Source organism: Branchiostoma belcheri, unplaced genomic scaffold, assembly GCF_001625305.1.
Source record: "Branchiostoma belcheri isolate BF01 breed outbred unplaced genomic scaffold, Haploidv18h27 scaffold21, whole genome shotgun sequence".
Lineage (NCBI taxonomy): Eukaryota > Metazoa > Chordata > Leptocardii > Amphioxiformes > Branchiostomatidae > Branchiostoma > Branchiostoma belcheri.
In genome coordinates this window covers 3,137,181-3,155,330 of record NW_017803602.1, presented here as the reverse complement: position 1 = coordinate 3,155,330, position 18,150 = coordinate 3,137,181, and the positions used below count along the sequence as shown (strand labels likewise).

The 18,150-nt window shown below is 40.4% G+C and overlaps 1 long non-coding RNA gene across 1 annotated transcript; it reads left to right on the top strand.

Annotated features, from left to right (window-relative positions):
- Nucleotides 1-3,556: 3,556 nt before the first annotated feature.
- LOC109469849 lies at nt 3,557-9,897 on the top strand. Its single transcript, XR_002140218.1, has 3 exons — nt 3,557-3,821; nt 4,293-4,362; nt 9,633-9,897. It is a non-coding gene; the product is annotated as an uncharacterized LOC109469849 (long non-coding RNA).
- Nucleotides 9,898-18,150: the final 8,253 nt, after the last annotated feature.

Below are 18,150 nucleotides of genomic sequence, written 5' to 3'. Positions count from 1 at the left end.
CGCGAAAATAGTATTTGTACATATGTGCCTATTACTACACATAAAGACAACTTCTCTCTGTATTATCGACTTGAGATGACGGGTTATTTCTGTTGTGTTTATAACCGTAATTTCTGAAAACTACGCTCGGAATAATTCGTAATAGTGGAAATTTTAGCGTCAGGAAAAAAAAAAAAATCCATTTCTGATACACGATTTTAACTACCAATGAAAGCGGTATTATAGCAAATGTAGCAACAACATCGATAGTAAGACTAGGATGAATGAAATGAGATTAGAATGGAATTTTTGTTTTATTTTGTTGAAGAAATGAGTGAACGACAGATCACACGGTTCGGGGCGATGTCAGAAACGGACCGTGCTGGGACCGATAGCGTACGGACGGAATAGGAATCTGGCAAACAGAAATGATCCAAAATAAACGAATTCGAAGCAAAGGAATAAACAAAATGAAATCCCCAGTCAGTGAGCAGTATCAGCTGTAGTTTAGACCAGGTAAAGAATTTCGTGTCGCATTTACGCTTAGCTTATAAAACTGCGTGTATGAAACACGCGTATTTCTATTTGTAAGACAGAGAGACGGCAGGTTTAAGTACAAGCATAAGTCAGAGCAGACTACGGTATTTTAGTTTAAATTTAACAACAACGATGCTATTTTTACCTGCATTTCAGACACTGACATTTAACGGTATGTTCACCTTTGAAGGTATCTGAGACCTTCGTAATATTTAAATCCGTAGGAGTAAGACCGAGGCATAACTAGTGCGGACAGGAATTCAAGCTACGACAGATATTCCACAGATTCGGTGTGTGCGTAACCCAACGCGAACAGCGAAGTCTGCTCAAACAACAATCCCTGGAAAAAAGTCGAAAATAACATCATTCAAACGTCAACTGGTATTTCTATTTTTATTCTTAAATGCCGCTAATATTTCTTAAAACATCTGTCGAGGAAATGTAGCTAAAACCGCTAAATGTGCGTGTACGTGTGTGTATGTGTACGCAACGCGCATTTCTTCCAACGGCGGCAACGCGCCAACTGAGATACGATTCCCTACCAACTTTATATATACTCCGTAACAAATACACCATTACTATATATTAGTATTTCTGTACACAACAGATAGAGGAAACAAATACTCCTCTGGTTTCACAGATTAAGGTTCAGAAGTAAGTACAAATTGTAAGCAGGATTATCCAACTGTCAGCCGTTCTAGTAACAAAGCGAGTAGAATTATAGCCCACGCACAAGAGCCGATGGCTTTTGTTGTCCGTTATAAGAACGGTCACAATAACAAAAAAAGAAAGCCACAATCTAATAGAAAATTCTTTTACAATGTATAGTCTGTGGGAAGCTGTAAAAAGGGAGAGGTTTGCGGCAGGAATGCGGTCAGGTATTGTGGAGTTCGCCGTGAGCGGTGGTGCAGGGTGCCGCGGCGGAGCGCGCCAGGCGCCAGTACCGCGCAGGCGGGTATTGATCAGAAATAGTAGAAATCATTAAGTAGGGAAAAACGCGGAAATATATTCCACATACCAGAAAGCAATTTCCCCAAAACGCACTTCATTTTTGCGGGTTACTTATTTTACATGAATTTCGCATTAAATGTAGAAAAGGACTAAATGGAGTGTCCAGATGACAAATCTGGCGTTTTTCTCAGCCCAGGACAAAGCCATATCTGGACACGGATAACGCGCAGAACTGTCGTTAAAATCACAGATAAGTACCGACCTAATTACCACCGAAAAAAGCCATTAACAAACCCATAAAATCTACCAGTAATAAATATTAATTTCTAGAAGACACATGGAGCATCCTCGTCTCCTATCAGACTAAAACTAAGTACCCATTTAAAGCTAGAAAAATAATTTCAGTGTTGTTAGCGCTCTAAATAGAAAGAATAGACCGAGCGCGCGCGGAAAAGGGTTATTCCAATTGCTGTATGACTGTTTATTTGGTTACCCGCGAGCGCTTGATTTGGTGAAATGGAGTGCTGATGATGTCAATTTCCCCGTAATAGACACTTCCTTAACCTCCCCGCTCTGACATTTGATGTTGATAAAATGTCGTTTAGACTGCGAGAAAAGAGAGAGAACAGACGAGGTACAGCTCCGAGCTCACATCGCACAGGTTTGGTGGCAGGAAGTTTCGCAGGTTGGAATAGAGAGACTTCCTTTAACGTGTATGATTGAAACAAATATAAGAAATACATTCATTGGGTCATTTTTCGTCTTTAGGACAGGGGGGTCTGTCTTCCCACAAAGTACAACGGTAATAACAGACTCGTAAGAAATTGTTGCCCCTGGTTTGAGAGTTGGAGTCCATATTGTTGTTCCATAACTAGCCCTTTTTCGCACAAATTCAAGCGACACCGACACAGAATGAAGAAATGTATGTGAAAATAGCTTAACAAACAAACAAACAAACAAACTGGTAGAAAACAACTAATATGTCGTTCTACATCGAACGCAACTTTCTTTCGTTATACAGCATATATGTGACGTGAAGTTTTACCTCCAGTGATTTTGTAACGCCACACAATTGTGCACCAACGTTACCTTTGCTAGACACTCTCTAACATCTAAATACATGATTAAAAACAAACCTAAGGTTATACATTTGTAGACCAAAAGTGATAAACCGTTCCCAGATGGTCTTGCTAACTTGAAACAGGCTTGAGAGTAAATATTCTTCCTGACAACATTCACTGAAAGCCGTGTGCGTTTGATCATTCGAATAGAGCGAAAATATTTCCTGCAGTAGTGTATACAGTGCGGCATAAAACATATAATGTTCCTCATCATTTGAAAACACCATTTAAAGCAAAATCCATTTCACATAAATGTGAATTGGGTTTAGTAAGCAAGCATTTTCCAAGTACACTCGACATAAAGAAATGGGACTGTAATATCAGGAAATAATATTGGATATAGCGCTGAAGGTATAATAATTATGTTGCTGAAAATGTTCTGGAACGAAGTTAAAAGTTTCATAACGTTACAATAAAATGTACAAGTGTAGATTGATCGTGGTGGGTTGTCATGCAAAATTAAAAATGTTAAAGAAATGCAGTTGGTAACGCTCATAAATAAGGAACTGTCATGAGGTAGCTATTTCATTCCATTGGGCCACACCACCAGAAATGTGTCGCTACTTTTCCTCTTCCTTTCTTGTCAATCTCGTTTTTTTTGGAAAGAGTAAAAACGTTAACGAACCTACATTAAGCAAAGAAATCCTATGACTTTTTTTCAACGAAAAGAAACAGCTGCATTTATAAAGTGCTTTTGTTTCGCCAGGAAACTCCACATAAAAAAAAGAGAATTGACAATCCTCGACTCTCTGCAGGTTGGGAAATGGAACGAAATTCCAGTCGTGAGAAAGTCCATATTTCGCCTTTCCGTCTATTTAAGAGCTACTTTAAGGGACAGAAGTCCATAGGTACTTCTTAAGGACGTGGAGAAATGTCCGGACTGTGTTTCTGTTTTTGAAAAAGACAAACAAACAAAGGGGCAACGGACATTGCTGAAGTTGTTATTGTTTGGGCGGTATTGTCTCTTGTCGTGAGAAACTTTTCTCGTTATCACTCGGGGCATTGTCCGGAGCCCCAGGTCATCAATAAAGAACAGTGTTGAGCCAGGTTACGCTTTGAGGGACCCTCTGAAGAATCGGAGACAAATAGGGTTGGCGGGAAACAAAAGTGAAGACCCGATTAGGGTGAGCCCCGGTGAGTCGGCCGGGTGAGTGGGGAGAATGTGGCGGGGTGACCTGGCACGTCGGCGCCGCCGGGACCACCAACGATAGCAGACACCGTCCCCGCAACCTTGTAAGTTCAACTGTCAAATCAACTCAATATTCTAAGCTCCTGTAAGATCACAAATTCCATAAAAACATACATTTCGTTCCATCTGAAATCACCCATGTTGTCGGGACATGATATTTCCACGCCGTTCGAAAAACGTGTTAATTCCGAGAAGTTTTCGCCGTGGATCGTTGGCAACGGATTTTGATGGCTTACATTTTTCGTAACAATCTGTTCTTAACGAAATAAAGCACAAGAGAAATGAAATTAAAACGTTAATTCTAATGTCGAACTATGCCTAAGAATACGCTATTCGTCTATACCCTGATAGCTGAACGTACAAAATTGTAACGAAAACAAACGTCGACATTTGCGCATAGGACGGTTTGAAGTTATGTTTTCTAACCTTATATGATCACAACTTAATATCACGTTCTATGCTTTAATTCCACATGTAATATTGTGTTTACTTCAATATTTTTTTTACATTTCCAGGTGAAAAGGAAAGACTTCAAACAGCGTTAATTGACAACCTGTACACGGGACTTCGACACTGCCTCACACAGTGAGTACATGCTCTCCTAACTACACTGTACATGTTGAAGAATTACTGAAAAAAATAACGACAGTGCTTAAAACACACAAACACAAATATTATTTTTTGTTGCAAAATATTTATCAAATAAATGACCAAAAAGACGGTGTCAACGGTCGTCAATCAGCAGAATTTTTCTAACGAAAAACAACCAAACATAGAATGCGTTTCGAAACCACTCCTTCCGTGTGAAAATAATTAGAACTTTGTTACCAACAAACGTCAAATGTACAAAACACATGGTGGAACACGGTAAACGGGTCAGCTACATTTTACATTACATTTCTCATTTTTTCCTACGTACGAAAACTATGATTATAATCAAATCCATACATTACTAAAACTGTATCATATGTAAACGTCTGTTGTTCAACTATCCTATCTGAAACATATGTGAATTTGAAAACTAAGTGAAATGCGCAGGTACTAGGTAATTGGGACATACACCTTCCCTTATTGCTGAAGAACAGTTCATAAACAAGTTCATAAACAGTGCTCGGGTAGACCATGTATTTGTTTTCTGAAGTTCGGCCAAGTCAAAAGTCCAACTTTATGTCAAAGATCAATGTTTGTAAACATGAACAATTTTCTGGCTGAGACTGCAGTCATGTTTGAGTTGGATTTCCGACACAAATGTCCTATTTCTCTCTCATTAAAAAGAATGAAAAAGTACAAAGTGCACATGAAAGCAATGTAAGCCTAAGTTTTGAAATTGTCTCCAGTTTTATTTCTCTATCATAAGTAATTATTGAAACTTAAGAACTTTACGAAAGTGTATTTCCAGCCGCTGTACACTAGGATATATAATACTTCTGGCGGGGACAAACACGTAATCGGAAATGTAGTTCCCAAACTGTTTTTAAAACGTTAATAGATCTGTCTCAGCGTTTGACATAAATGCTTGATGATATAGTTGACGACATACGTTACCTAAAATATCGGCACTGACGAAATTATGATATTGTTCTATCTAGAATTTGTTAGTCTTGTTTAAGATATAATTGTCGTCACGCCGAATGTTGATATAATTATTCTCCCTGTGAATTGAATCGCATGAGCGTATTTATACAGCGTAATCTATACGTTAGGCTAACGGTAAAGTGGGCTAATGACGGCATATAAAATGTTTTTCAATCAATGTAGCTTCCCGGCGAAATTGGTAATTTGTATGAACTACATAAGCGGTTAATTCGAACATCATTATTTGGTTCTTAGCTGAGTGCGATCGCAATGTGTTTGCGATTGTAGGGGAATGGCGGTGCTTCCGTTATATTGTGCTTATTAGATATCATTATAATGTGGTGTTGTGCACGCAGGTTTGGGTTACACTGTGAAAACTTGAAAATAACAGACAAATTTTGCTATAAACAAATAAACATCAACACACATTAATACAAAAAGCAGAAAGAAAAATTGTTTTGAATTTCGATGAACCACTGAGAGCGGTAATAAACAGTATCTGACAAAAACATTACAAATGTTGACATTCATATATTAAACTTTAGGAAATAGTTTAGAAAAATTCTTGACGTAAAATATAATCTTAGAAGTCATCAGTCATTTTCAAGACAGCTACAAAAGTATCTAACAAACAATTCGGCTTTTGTGTCCTTTTTCTTTTGAATCCCACAGACAAAAAAAAACGCCAACGACATTACCTGTTCTCGCCAGGTATTATGTCCATTTGAAAGGGTTTTTGAAAGTCAACGGTCTTTTCTTTGGAATGAAAGACAGGAAGGAATCCAGTAAAAGGCTTGTGTGAATGAGAACCCGTCTTTTTGGGGCGGAAATATGAGTTGGAGGGAGTCGCAGTGAAAAGATCTTCCTGTTTGGCTATAGTGAGTCCATTCGTCACCCCGGTGGTGGTCAGTGACAAGTGACCTGTCCGAAACCTCTGTCCATCTGTCGTACCTGTGGACATGGACAATACCGGGCTTACATTTCACTCCTTCATCTGGTCCGTCTTATCAGGAATGTTCATCTTTTGCACGGATCCTTCCCCATGTCAACATCAACTGAATTCGTTTTTTTAAATAACGGTTGAACCGAGAAGTAGATTGAGACGATTTGACCTACTCTCCATGCAGAGGTTTGGGTTTGGGTTATTTTTGGCGTGATTTTAGGCTTTTTTATCGGATTTTATTTTCTGCATTGGTTGGGTGAAAAAACATTCCAATGCAAAAAGAAACCCCGATAAAAAAAGCCTAAAAACACGCCAAAAATAACCCAAAACGTCTGCATGGAGAGTAGATTTGACCAACAGTTAACGTTCCTACTGAAAATTAAATAGGTGGAAGTTGGAACCAATTCTAAGCTGAGCCTAGCCGTTTTTCTGATTAAAAGTCTTTTTACAAGATCCAAGCTAGGACTCATGAAAATAAAAGAGTCGGATTTTGTTCTCATAGTTATCCAGACATTACCGTGAATTGTTTTTCGTATCTATGTCTCTAAGTTATTGTATAATATATCTACTACTGGCATAGGTAAAACGAAAAACCTTGTATTCTACTTCTAACATCAACAGCGCACTCTCAAAACAGCATGAAATGGCCGGAGAAAAAATGAATTTTTTTCTTTACTATTACTTCTATACTACGAAAAAGTACGAATAGATAAGCAGTTTTCATTCTTATCTGTAACTTATTTCTGCAAGAGTTTGTTGGTGACATAAGTTAACAACTCATGACCCAGAGGAATAGAGCACAGTCCGTTGCTTTAATTTCATCATAGAAGAAAGTTTTCATCTTAAGACTTGTGTAGCTTCCAAAAACTTTTCAAATAATTCCGTCGAAGTTTTCACTCCCAAATAATTTTCTGTAACTAAAGGCAAAGTTGTTTTACTACATTTCTTCCACTACATTTCTTTTGATTTCCAACTTCTTTGAATTTCTAAAAATGTTAAACCTTTTTTCAGTATTGCCTGTAATTCTTTGTAGAAGTATTAAAATGATAAATAGTGGCCCAGCTTTTCTCACTTGAAACTTCCCGGCCGACTAGCGTGGGTGGGAGGGGTCGTGCTTTGTAAAACCGTCCTTAGAAAAAAGCGTGGGACGATAAGACTCGAAATTCCCAATTTCACACCACATGCCACGTGTCCAGAAAAGTTTCTATCAATTCTGGGATTGTTTTCGGCCCTGTAATCTCAGGTTTTGTACCCTTTTTATTGGGACCATCTGCTGGTGGCACCTGCAGGGCGATAGGTGAGGCATCTGGGGCAAATAACTCTTCTTACATTTCAACAAACATCTGCAAACACTTTTCTCCGGCATTCTCACTTCAAAGAACAAAAAAACGGTAGAAGAAAAAACGTGTCTTTTATTCGTTACTGTTGTAAATTTCGGTACTAGAAAAGTCGACATTGATGAATATGTCGTAATTTTCACCTGGGAAGGTTTTTGTTAGATTTCGTGGGAAAGTTGTTGAAAAGGACGCTTCCCTGCGGTACAAACGACAAAGTGATTGCGGCCAATTTCACGTGCACAGGAGTTCAATAAAAGATAAAGGAAACAATTTTAGATTAACAACGCTACGGGTGGTGGAAACCACAGTATGATCAAAGGGCAAAAGTCACTAGAAAGCAACAACCCTTTACACAATGTGTAATGTTTAGTGTGGTGGCATAATAGGAAAGTTTGGCCTTACACTCTATTTAACAAGTATGAAAAAAGCCACAAAAGTAAAGTCACAAAAAAAAGACAAAAAGCCAAACTACTAGTATGAGCGTTTCAAACTTTTTCCATGACGTTTTCAGACATTTGTTGTTTTTATGTTTTAACGTTTTGACGGGAACTACGTCATGTTGTTTTGAAGTTTATCAAATGAAGGAATATATCAGGTAAGGTGGATACAGTTGAAAGTTAAATGTGCCTTTTGAGAGCAATAATGTCTACAGAAATAAAGAACTGACCTTTCGTGGGGCACGCTTCGATGCAAACCCAACAGCAGAACCTAACATTCGAGCTCCTCGACAGTTTGCAATGATCTATCCATTTGCAATCAGTTTTCTGTATTTTTTAAAGTTGGTAGTGGTGGAATTGGTATAAGCTGTATAACCTGAGCTCTTTTTCATATCGTCCGCTGATTTTTCGTGTCTTTTTGATGAGCTATTTATACTAATGAAAATTGCGGACAGTAGAAAATAATCCCAATCCGATATGTAATACACAATCTCACAGCCCAACGTAAACTCGAATGCTAGATTGTATTATCCTCTGTCATAGACAGTTGTGACCATTTCTTAATGTCTATAAACTTTCCAACACTCTACTATTCTATAGATTCAGCGATTCCACAGTTGCTAGTCGTTTTAATGCGCTTTCCGTGTTTTCCTCGCCAACAAGTGTACATGATAACGGAATCATATCAAGGGACGGTATTCCACTAAAAGCACTAAGAAAGCAAGACTAAGGAAAAATATAAATAGGAGAGTCAACTGATTTGATTTGGCGTGATAAAGGCTGTGTACTAATACCTGTGCCCGTACAAATATTTAAGTACAGGTCCCGGTCTGAACATCTGATGTACCTGTAACTATACCTGCACAAAATAAAACACTAGTCAGCATCATTTTTTACACTAAAGAATGGTAAAGTGCATCCTTAAGATGACAATTGTGACAATTTAGCACTTGAAAATCAGGAAAACTTACTACTACGTGTCTTAGATTGAGATAGGTGTAAACTCTAATATAGAGTCTACTACTACTAAAACAAATGGCTACAGGTATAACTCACAGACGATTGGCTAAAATTACAGGTACATGTACAGGTCCAAGTCTGTACCTAAACCTATCTACTTGTACCTAACATTTGTTTGGGTTACACAACTCTAACTTGATAATGTCATTGGTACTGCAGCATTTAGATCCAACAACGCTAAACAAATACAGTCAGAGATGGCCTTATATGCAATAGTATTATAGTATTGACCTCGACAGTGCAATATGCTTGGCTCTATGACGACCATATTCTTGACAAAGTTGTGGAAAATGTCTATTCTAACGCAAAGGCAGGGATTCGTTGCCGCCAGCAAAAGACTCTTTTTTTATGAAAAAACAAAACAACAGCAATTAAACTTTTTTGTATAACATGGCAATATCTGTATGCAATATATTTATTTGCAATATCAAATCATATCATATCATACCATTATCATGTGCTTTGTTGTGCATTTTCGTCTGAATGTCTACGTTAGTTCGCTGTGAACCCGGACATGTGTTTTTATTTGTTGTTCACGTTTAGAAAGACGATCACCAGGCACGCAGTCATCCCAGCACGGACTTCCCAACCCAAAGCCATGTGGACCATCTGTCTACAGCCTGTACAGACAAGTTAACAACGTGCAGAGAGCGATGGATGGATGGAGGGATGGACAGATGGATGGATGAAAGAAATAAAAGACGGAGTGTTTTGTGAAATGAAGGGAGGATGGGTGGATGAATGGATGGATGGATATGTGGAGAAATAAAGATTTTGAATGAGCACTTAATGCACAGTCGACGCTGTAGCTAGAGGTGGCAAAAGAAAAATACATCAAATGCGAAACACCAGGGTTTTACAGACGGAGACCTAAGAGAGAGAGAGAACTTGGGTACAGGACAGAGCTTCCGTCTAATGTAGACACTGCAGCTTCTTTGATACCTAAAGCGGAAGTAAATATGGCTCATTGAATTAAGTTGCACGTACTACATCAAAGCACCAACCAAACAACCAACCAACTGATAAACAACTAACCAACAAACCAACGGAGGAACAAACAAACAGGTGATCCAATCAGCATACCAAGAACACCCTGACGTCTGCAGCAGTCCCCTGCGCCAGCCACAACAGCGACATCTGACAGACTTGCACTCACTAAAACTCACTAACGTACATCGTCTCTTTACTGATGCTTCTTAATGAGTAAATTATGAGGACCTGGGGGATATCAAATACTGCCATCAGAAAGTTGATCCGTTTTCCAATTATTGGCCACAACAGTCGGATCCTTGTTGAGAGTAAGAATCCTATAATCCCGACACTTACACCACATTACACAGGTCAGGTTTCAACTCGGATTGTCAGAACAACCGGCGGGTAACATCGCCCTTTCATCTGCTCTGTCAGTGTCCAGGTGAAGTTGGTGAGGGAACCGTGACAGCTGATGATAAATAAAATGTGCGATGGTCAAGTCTAGAGCTGAAACCAATTATATGGTTTGAGAGTTTTAACCTAACGTTACATCATCGCAAAGCACACATTCAACCCAATTGATGGAGTTGTCACATGTTTAAGTAGACGGACAAAGCGATACGTTTTGTCAACAATTCGTTCGATGTTTGTCTTTTTAACCACACAAACAGAGCTGTTTCTGTACACAGACTGAGAAGCGTATGAAGTGTACAAATGTGTGTGACAGGTGGGAACTTCTCACCAAGAACGTAAACTGTTCAAAACTTTTTTCCTCCAACCACAGGGGACTGATATTGCTACAGTAATGATACTATCAAGGGCTCTGGTAGCCAGTACTATGTGTTTTTAACGTCCATAATATGTCTTTTTCATTTTCCTACGCTCAATTTCCCTTATAGTACCAGGAAAAGCACGCTTTATAATGGCGGGTGTCTCTATGTTCGCTTTCAAACCCCAAATGTCGTTTGAATCCGGAGAAATACTTCCCTAACTCAGTCCACACATAGAGCCGAACAAAGGGTCAAATTCCCGGGAAGTGTGAGAACTTCTGCCGTCACCTCTTGTGCTTCTTATCTCTGGGCGAGATTTGGAGAACGTGAGAACTCTGGACCTCCCGAACAACTCCATAAATCACGCGCTTTTCAAGGCGACCCGAATGAAGAGGTTCTGTCAGCCACTTTCTACGGGAATGGTGCAGCGTGGGTCAGGAGTCTTTATTCGGATACACATTTGTGTTATTTAAGAGGCAATAAATGTAGATGTAGAAGCTGTGTTGTTGAATAAAGGTGATGTTTTTTCTGGTGATTCTCGGAGCTGAATCGGCGGAAAGCTTGTAACCCGCCTTTTCTTGACTCGGTGAAAAGTTGTTGTGTGAAGAGGCGTTCTTGTGCCGATCTTGTGTGTGCACGATATCCCCCGGGCTGTACATCACTCCCGGTATCAAACAATTCGCCCATTTCAGGCTGTGACACAAAAGTCAATACCCTGTCGCGAGCCGAGCTTTAGCGCGTACAGGAACTACCCTGCGCATGAATCCGTGCGTTTTTTCTGCTTGGGAGTCAATTTCGGAGTCTATAGAAGTACGTCTCCGGTTATCCCCCCGCAGATCGCGCTACAAATCAAAGAGTTTGCTCATCTCGGGCCGCGACACTTCTGTCAATACAGTGTCGCGTCCCTGCCCCGACTCCATCTCTAACGCGCCTCTGGAGGCCGGTCATAACCAAGTTTGCATGTCACCAGGGTCCGCGGGAACACGGCGAAATTGTCTCTTATCGGAGCCAAGCCATCGGGCCTAATGGGCCCCACTCTGTCTCCGTGTGACAGGTACCTCCCCGATCCCCCACACGCCTTCAGCTCTCATTTCCAACTTTTCCCTACCTCTCCATCCAACCCCTCTCCATCTTACCTGTACGCCTTCCGCTGCACTCCCTACTTCACAGATAACCCCCATGTAAATGAAGTACATGCGGCGGTCTCTCTCTGACGCGCTTGGGGCGAAATGTTCACTTCCGAGGTTGGCAAGGTTCGAGAAATATAAAGTGCTCGAGTGTGTATCTACAGGTGTAAAAGACTTGAGGGAAGTTGAAGTTTTATCGGGTTTGCGTCCGTCAAAGAAAGGTTTATTTTTCATGTTGCTATATAACACCTCTTCTCTCGCCCTGGAAAATTAAGTGCAGTGAGCAAGCCCTTTAGGGGTGTCGGGGGATGGATTTTTACGAGGGAAATCGCGCGAAATACTGATGTTGCGATCTCGCAATCATACTACAGTGTCCCCGAGCGGCGGATTTGGCGGTAATGTTGTCGTTTGTCATAGAGAGGTCGTGGCGGAGTCATTTTGAGAGGAGACAGTTGAATGGGGAGTTCAAATGGCAGCATATGGCGGGGAGATAGCTGAAAGCAGAGGTGTCGAACACAAACAAATGGCTCCGGGTACAATAGAGCAAATTCACTGACGCGCGCTTTTCCTGAAGGAGGAAAAAAATGGTCCTGAGATGAAGAAAGGAGAAGAAAGGTGGCCAATAAAACCTAACACCTCGTATCATATCGCACCTCCCCCCGCAGGGTATGATGCCGCATTCATGAACTTTCAAACAACCAGGGGAGGGGGGTAATAAATCGGCCTGATGCTTGAACTGATGCAGCCTTTGTGCCAGGTACAAGAACGACTCTCGTCTGCAGAAAAAAAGAGCGAAGCACGTGAAGACGAACAATACAAGAGAACAGGATCCGCAGGAAGATCCAAAGATGATAAATGGTGAAGCAGAAATGATGTATCATCTGGAGAAACATTTCTCCCACAAAAGTGAGTGCGGGAAGTATAAAATGACCACAAGGGCACAGATGTCACGGTGAATAGTGCTCCTAAATGATCGTGTTGCGAGAGTTAAAAACACGTTCAAAAGACTCGAAAACTCTGTGAAAATTGAGTCACAACTGCTTAAACATCTCTCGGGACTCCCGCCAAAGAACCCCTCTAAAGTTAGATGCACACGGGCCGTTACTACACACAAATGTGCATCTATGCTTAACCGTACATCCTACGGTACATCCTTTGTGTTTTGAATGGCTACATATATTGATACCTTATTTTGACGAAATATCGCGATTCAATGATGCAATAAAAGTACTTGTGGAATGGACTACTTTAAACATACTTTGCTAAGATTGCTAGGAGGTTATAAACTAGGGTATTGAAGGAATTGAGAAGGTAAAACAACGGAAAGCAGAAGGAAAAGAAAAGAAAAAATGAACGAATGAATGAATGAATGAATAACAAAACAAGAAATTAAGCAGACCGGCAGGTGTGGGGCAGCGTTATATTGAAGACCAAGGAGGAGACAGAAAGTGGATCCATCACAACAACCTTAAATCAGGTACTCCAAGGTGATGTTTTCTTGAATTATGACAATTGCCGAAAATGACGAAACAAAATAAACCACTGAAAATAGGGTGAATATTTCTGAGTATCCTATCCAAGTAGATAATGGTTGTTTAAGTACAAGAAGACCGGAATGTAGAAGAGACCAACACTTATATAAATGACATCTCTCCTCACTGGGTCACACACCGTACAGACGTATAGAACACCACTTTCATATATATGATCAAGCGCGAACAGCCCCATCATAAATCTACCAGCGGAAACTCCCACCAACACCACAGTGAGAGCACTCCTACAGAACGTGATTCAACACCGTCTTTTCTTCACGTTGTAAGGAGTAGAACGTGAGTTGAGCGGATGACTTTAGAGAACAAAAGAGCTTGGTAGTCAGGGCTTCGCACGGCTGGTCCTGGCCGATCACTAACAGCTCCGTGTGCCACACCCTACCTGGTCCGCTCAAAGGAACTTTCCCGCTTTGCTGTCAAGTTTGACTGCCTGGGTCTGTGCGGGAGCGTGATAAAGAGAAAGTCATTCATTTCGGCACACTGTCGCCACAGTGGGTGTCACCTGGTACATTTTCTTCTCAGAGTGTTTTAAAATATTTCTGCTGTAATTACTAAGTGCACAGTACAAGTACAGGTTTGTCAATGTAAAGACCGCTATGTGACTATAACTCCAACAACTTAAACAGAGACTCAAGCCACACCACAAATATGTACAATCGTCAACAGTGCCAAGGTTTAGAACTCAAACGGTTCGGCCAATATTGTGAATCGACGTTTGATAGGGAAAGCGAAATATTCAGTATGTAACAATTACTGAAACAATTCCATGATCGTTTTGCGGGTGAATTATTATAAACCTGTATTAAAAGTGGCACAATATCATAACCTCATAGCGACTCCAATGCACTGTATTGTAATATTATATTATGAAATATTATATTTTTTTCCAGCCAAGAGAAATAAAGTCATTTGACGGGTTATACGAACAGTGATTCAACTGAGAAAGTAAAATTCCTAGTTCAGGTAATTCGTTTCCATTGCCTATCAGCCAGTTTTCTCCTTGTGCACGCTATGAGGAACACGACTATCAATGTGTACTACTTGCAAGCTAACAAACAAACAAACAAACAAACAATAAACAAGCATGCTTCACTTTTCTACGATATGTAGTGCGTGTAAAACACAGATATACAGACACGACCAAACAGTTGGGTATATACACAGCACTGCACACCGTAAAGTTTTCTTTTTATTGAAACATTATAAAATTTCAACCTCCATTAAATCATAAAGGACAATACCTCTTGACTTCTTTTATTTATGAATCGTATAGAGTTTATGAATCCTAAACTCGACCATAAAGACTCTGCCTTTTACTACCGTCTTACTGGCGTATTTGGGTTGATAAATGTGTATCTGAATCTACAAGCTGTCTTATCACGTTTGTCACGAATGGTGGGGCCGAATCTGGTGCTTGTCTTCAGGGTTTAGACCCGTCAACTGACACAGATAGCAGCTCCACATTTGTCAACAGATTCAGAACTAGTCCCCAGGATTTCACAGTCATAATATTGGAGGTAATAGACAAGAAATGCAAATCCAAGGCTCTGGATTTAAACCATTTCATCCTAAGTTTCCATGGTTTTATGTGTGCGTATCCTTCCTTTTTACACGCACTTCTTTCTGAGAAGTGTTGATAGCAGAATGCGCGTCATGTATATCTCTAAGACACCAACTTTATTGTTAGTTTACCCCCAAACTTTTCCTACGACATTAGGCAGGCCCTACCAAGCTAATCTTCAAAAACGGTTCCAAAGCTTTCCACACAGAACAATAAATAATATTGGAGAGGCGGCTGTGATAAATTTTTACCTCATAAAACAAACTTAAGGACTGTCTTTCACCTGGAGAATGACGGATGACACCCACAAGGGCCGGGTATCGAGTAGTAAACCTTCCTCACAGTCCCGATATCGTAAATGTTGTTGGGCAGAGGTATTTTCGACAGGTGTAAATTTTGTATGGTGCGAGGATTGACGAAAATGTCTATTTTGAAAAAAGAAAGTTGAATTTTGATGTACTTTATCCGGACGTCTAACAAACGTTTATCCTTACAAACAGTTTGAGAAGTCAGTTCCATCGCCATACTTCTACAGGAAAACACGCAGGATGATTTATATCTAATATACTCTTCAATGTTCCGATAGTTTTATCTCAGGTGTGAATAGAGTGGAAATGAAGCAAGAAAAATGATATCCCTGTTCTTTACTTTTCTAATGATTTGAGTACATCTTTCATTATTAAACGTATCTTTTTATGTGTCAAGAATTGAGGAAACTATCTAGAAACGTGTTTTTTCCTTCTAATTCCCAGAAGTGAAGAGAGTAACGCTCAGCACATAGTCCGTACTTCACTTGACTCCAAGTTGTGTTATCTGGTAGCCACGTGCGTACCTTCGAATAATAAAATCCAAAGTCTGCTTCTAAGAAAAAAAAGTCATTTAACGGTCCTTTTGCAAACTGTTAAGGTATGGCTTTTTTTTGTCAGAGAGTTATGAGTGTTCTTGTAAGTATTTTAACAGGTTGTAAAGGCATACATTCAATGTTTAATATACCATATGAAACTATTAGTGTGAGTTGAGACTAGTTTCTTAGATTTGTTACAATTCCTTTTTTCTCTTTTTGACGTTAAGAGAGGTAATTTAGTCCGCGCAGGTGCTAAGTCCTGTTCCAGGCAGACACCTCTCCTGACGTGTATTTATTTTGGCTGGCGACACTTCGCTTGTTGTACCAAGCATGCAGCCCGGGCAACCTCGCGTGTCAAGCCTTGCGGGCCAAGTTTGGCGGGAACGTGAGACCCCTGAGGGGCCCCGGGGGCTGCTGGGGGGACACGGCCGACCCTCTCTACCGCAGATGGGAAAACAAAGGAGCGTCACCTGTTCCGAACTTGAGCAAATCCGTCAACACCGACCGTCTTAAAATGAAACTTTGCGCAGCGCTGGCGGGCTGGCGGCCGCGGGACGTGTCGGGTTGCGGCGGGCGGGCTCGGAGGTGAGCGCCCGGGATCAGGAGAGATCCGTTAAGCCGGCACTTGGACCTGACCCGAGGGTCCTCCATGTTTATTTTGCTCACTGCCGGGACAAAAGAGGGTTCCTCTTGCCAGCCAGGAGGGGAACTTTGATACCCTAACCGTGCCGTGCCATTCCGCGGACTCACTCCAGGTGGGAGGAACAGGCCACAAGTCACACACCTGGTCAGAAAAACTCCACAACTACACGGAGTAAAGTTCCTACACACCCGTACACAAGTACCCGCAACTCTAATGGAACAGTTTCCCGTATGCACGTGCTACTAATAAACGTGTTCACTACACACTGGAAACAAGTTGTATCATAAGGCCATGTTATCCATCTTGACAATGGCCACACAGAAATACCGCTGCACCTGCGTTCAGAAATGACTACATAAGGCGACACACATTCTTTCTCATTTCTCATAACCCTAAGAAGCGAAGTGACAAACGTAAAAGAGATTATTTAAAGATGTTTTAAGACAAGTATTCTGTTTCACTCCGTGGCTTCCTTGTCCCTTTGTGTTGATCGACATTGTTTGGATTTACCCTAAAGGTGACAAAAAGTGAAAGCTTAGCAACACCTGGGGTCAGAGGTCACACAGGTGATATTTTCACAATGGAGATGAACCATTGAAATAACGTCTTGCCCGGAGGTCACCCACAAAGAACTTAAGCGTGCCGGCTTTTTCAGATGTTGATTTGAAAGGTCGAGGACTTAGATGTGAAAGGAGATATGTCATCGGCCAGGTGAAGCAAAGTTTGTCTTGGGTCTGCCACTCCTGACAGCTGATCGTACCCTCACCTATCTACCTCAGTCATCACGATAGAAACCCTTCATGCAGAAGTAAATTTCATATGTTTATACTGATTAGTAAATCGACCTTTGAGACCTCACCTAAGTTACATATACATATTTATGACTGTATTGTAAGCCCCCATGTGACTAGGCTATTGCAGCAGATAGGTCGCATTGCGCCACAGCAAATAGTCCGCTGATGATTTCAATAAAATTGTCTAAACTACACAAGAAACGGCATAAATAAACAAACAGACACACCATAGTGCCAACAGTAAAGCTCAATAAACTACACTAATCCGAACGAAATTTTACTTACACCAATGGTCCACGTAATAACTAATATACCCATGTTTTTAAAGAATCACAGCCAAAATGTATACTAATGATCAGCAAAAACGCTCAAGTGTATAATTTGATCTTTTATCCATAACTGAAATAATTTTCTTCATCTACATATGAAATATAACAACATACGATGTTTCTTTCATTAATTCCTATGTAATAGGAGCCATGTGCATTTGTTGAGTTATATAATATTTTCACAGAAGCATTGAGAACATTTAATTAGCAGATGTGCTATTTTGATCACTGCTACGTTAATATTTTTGTGATGGCTGATATTTCTTTTCCATATAAACCCTACTTCATTCCACTTTGTTGACAACGTTCAACATGAATAGTTACTACATTGCAAGTAAAATGGCACTAGAACTGACATCTTTACGACAGCTATACGACAGAGGTAACAATTTGTGACTTGCCTTATGGAAAACCTAAACACGACCAGAAAATTACACATAAATTCACAGAGAAAAAAGCGCTTAAAGTTTT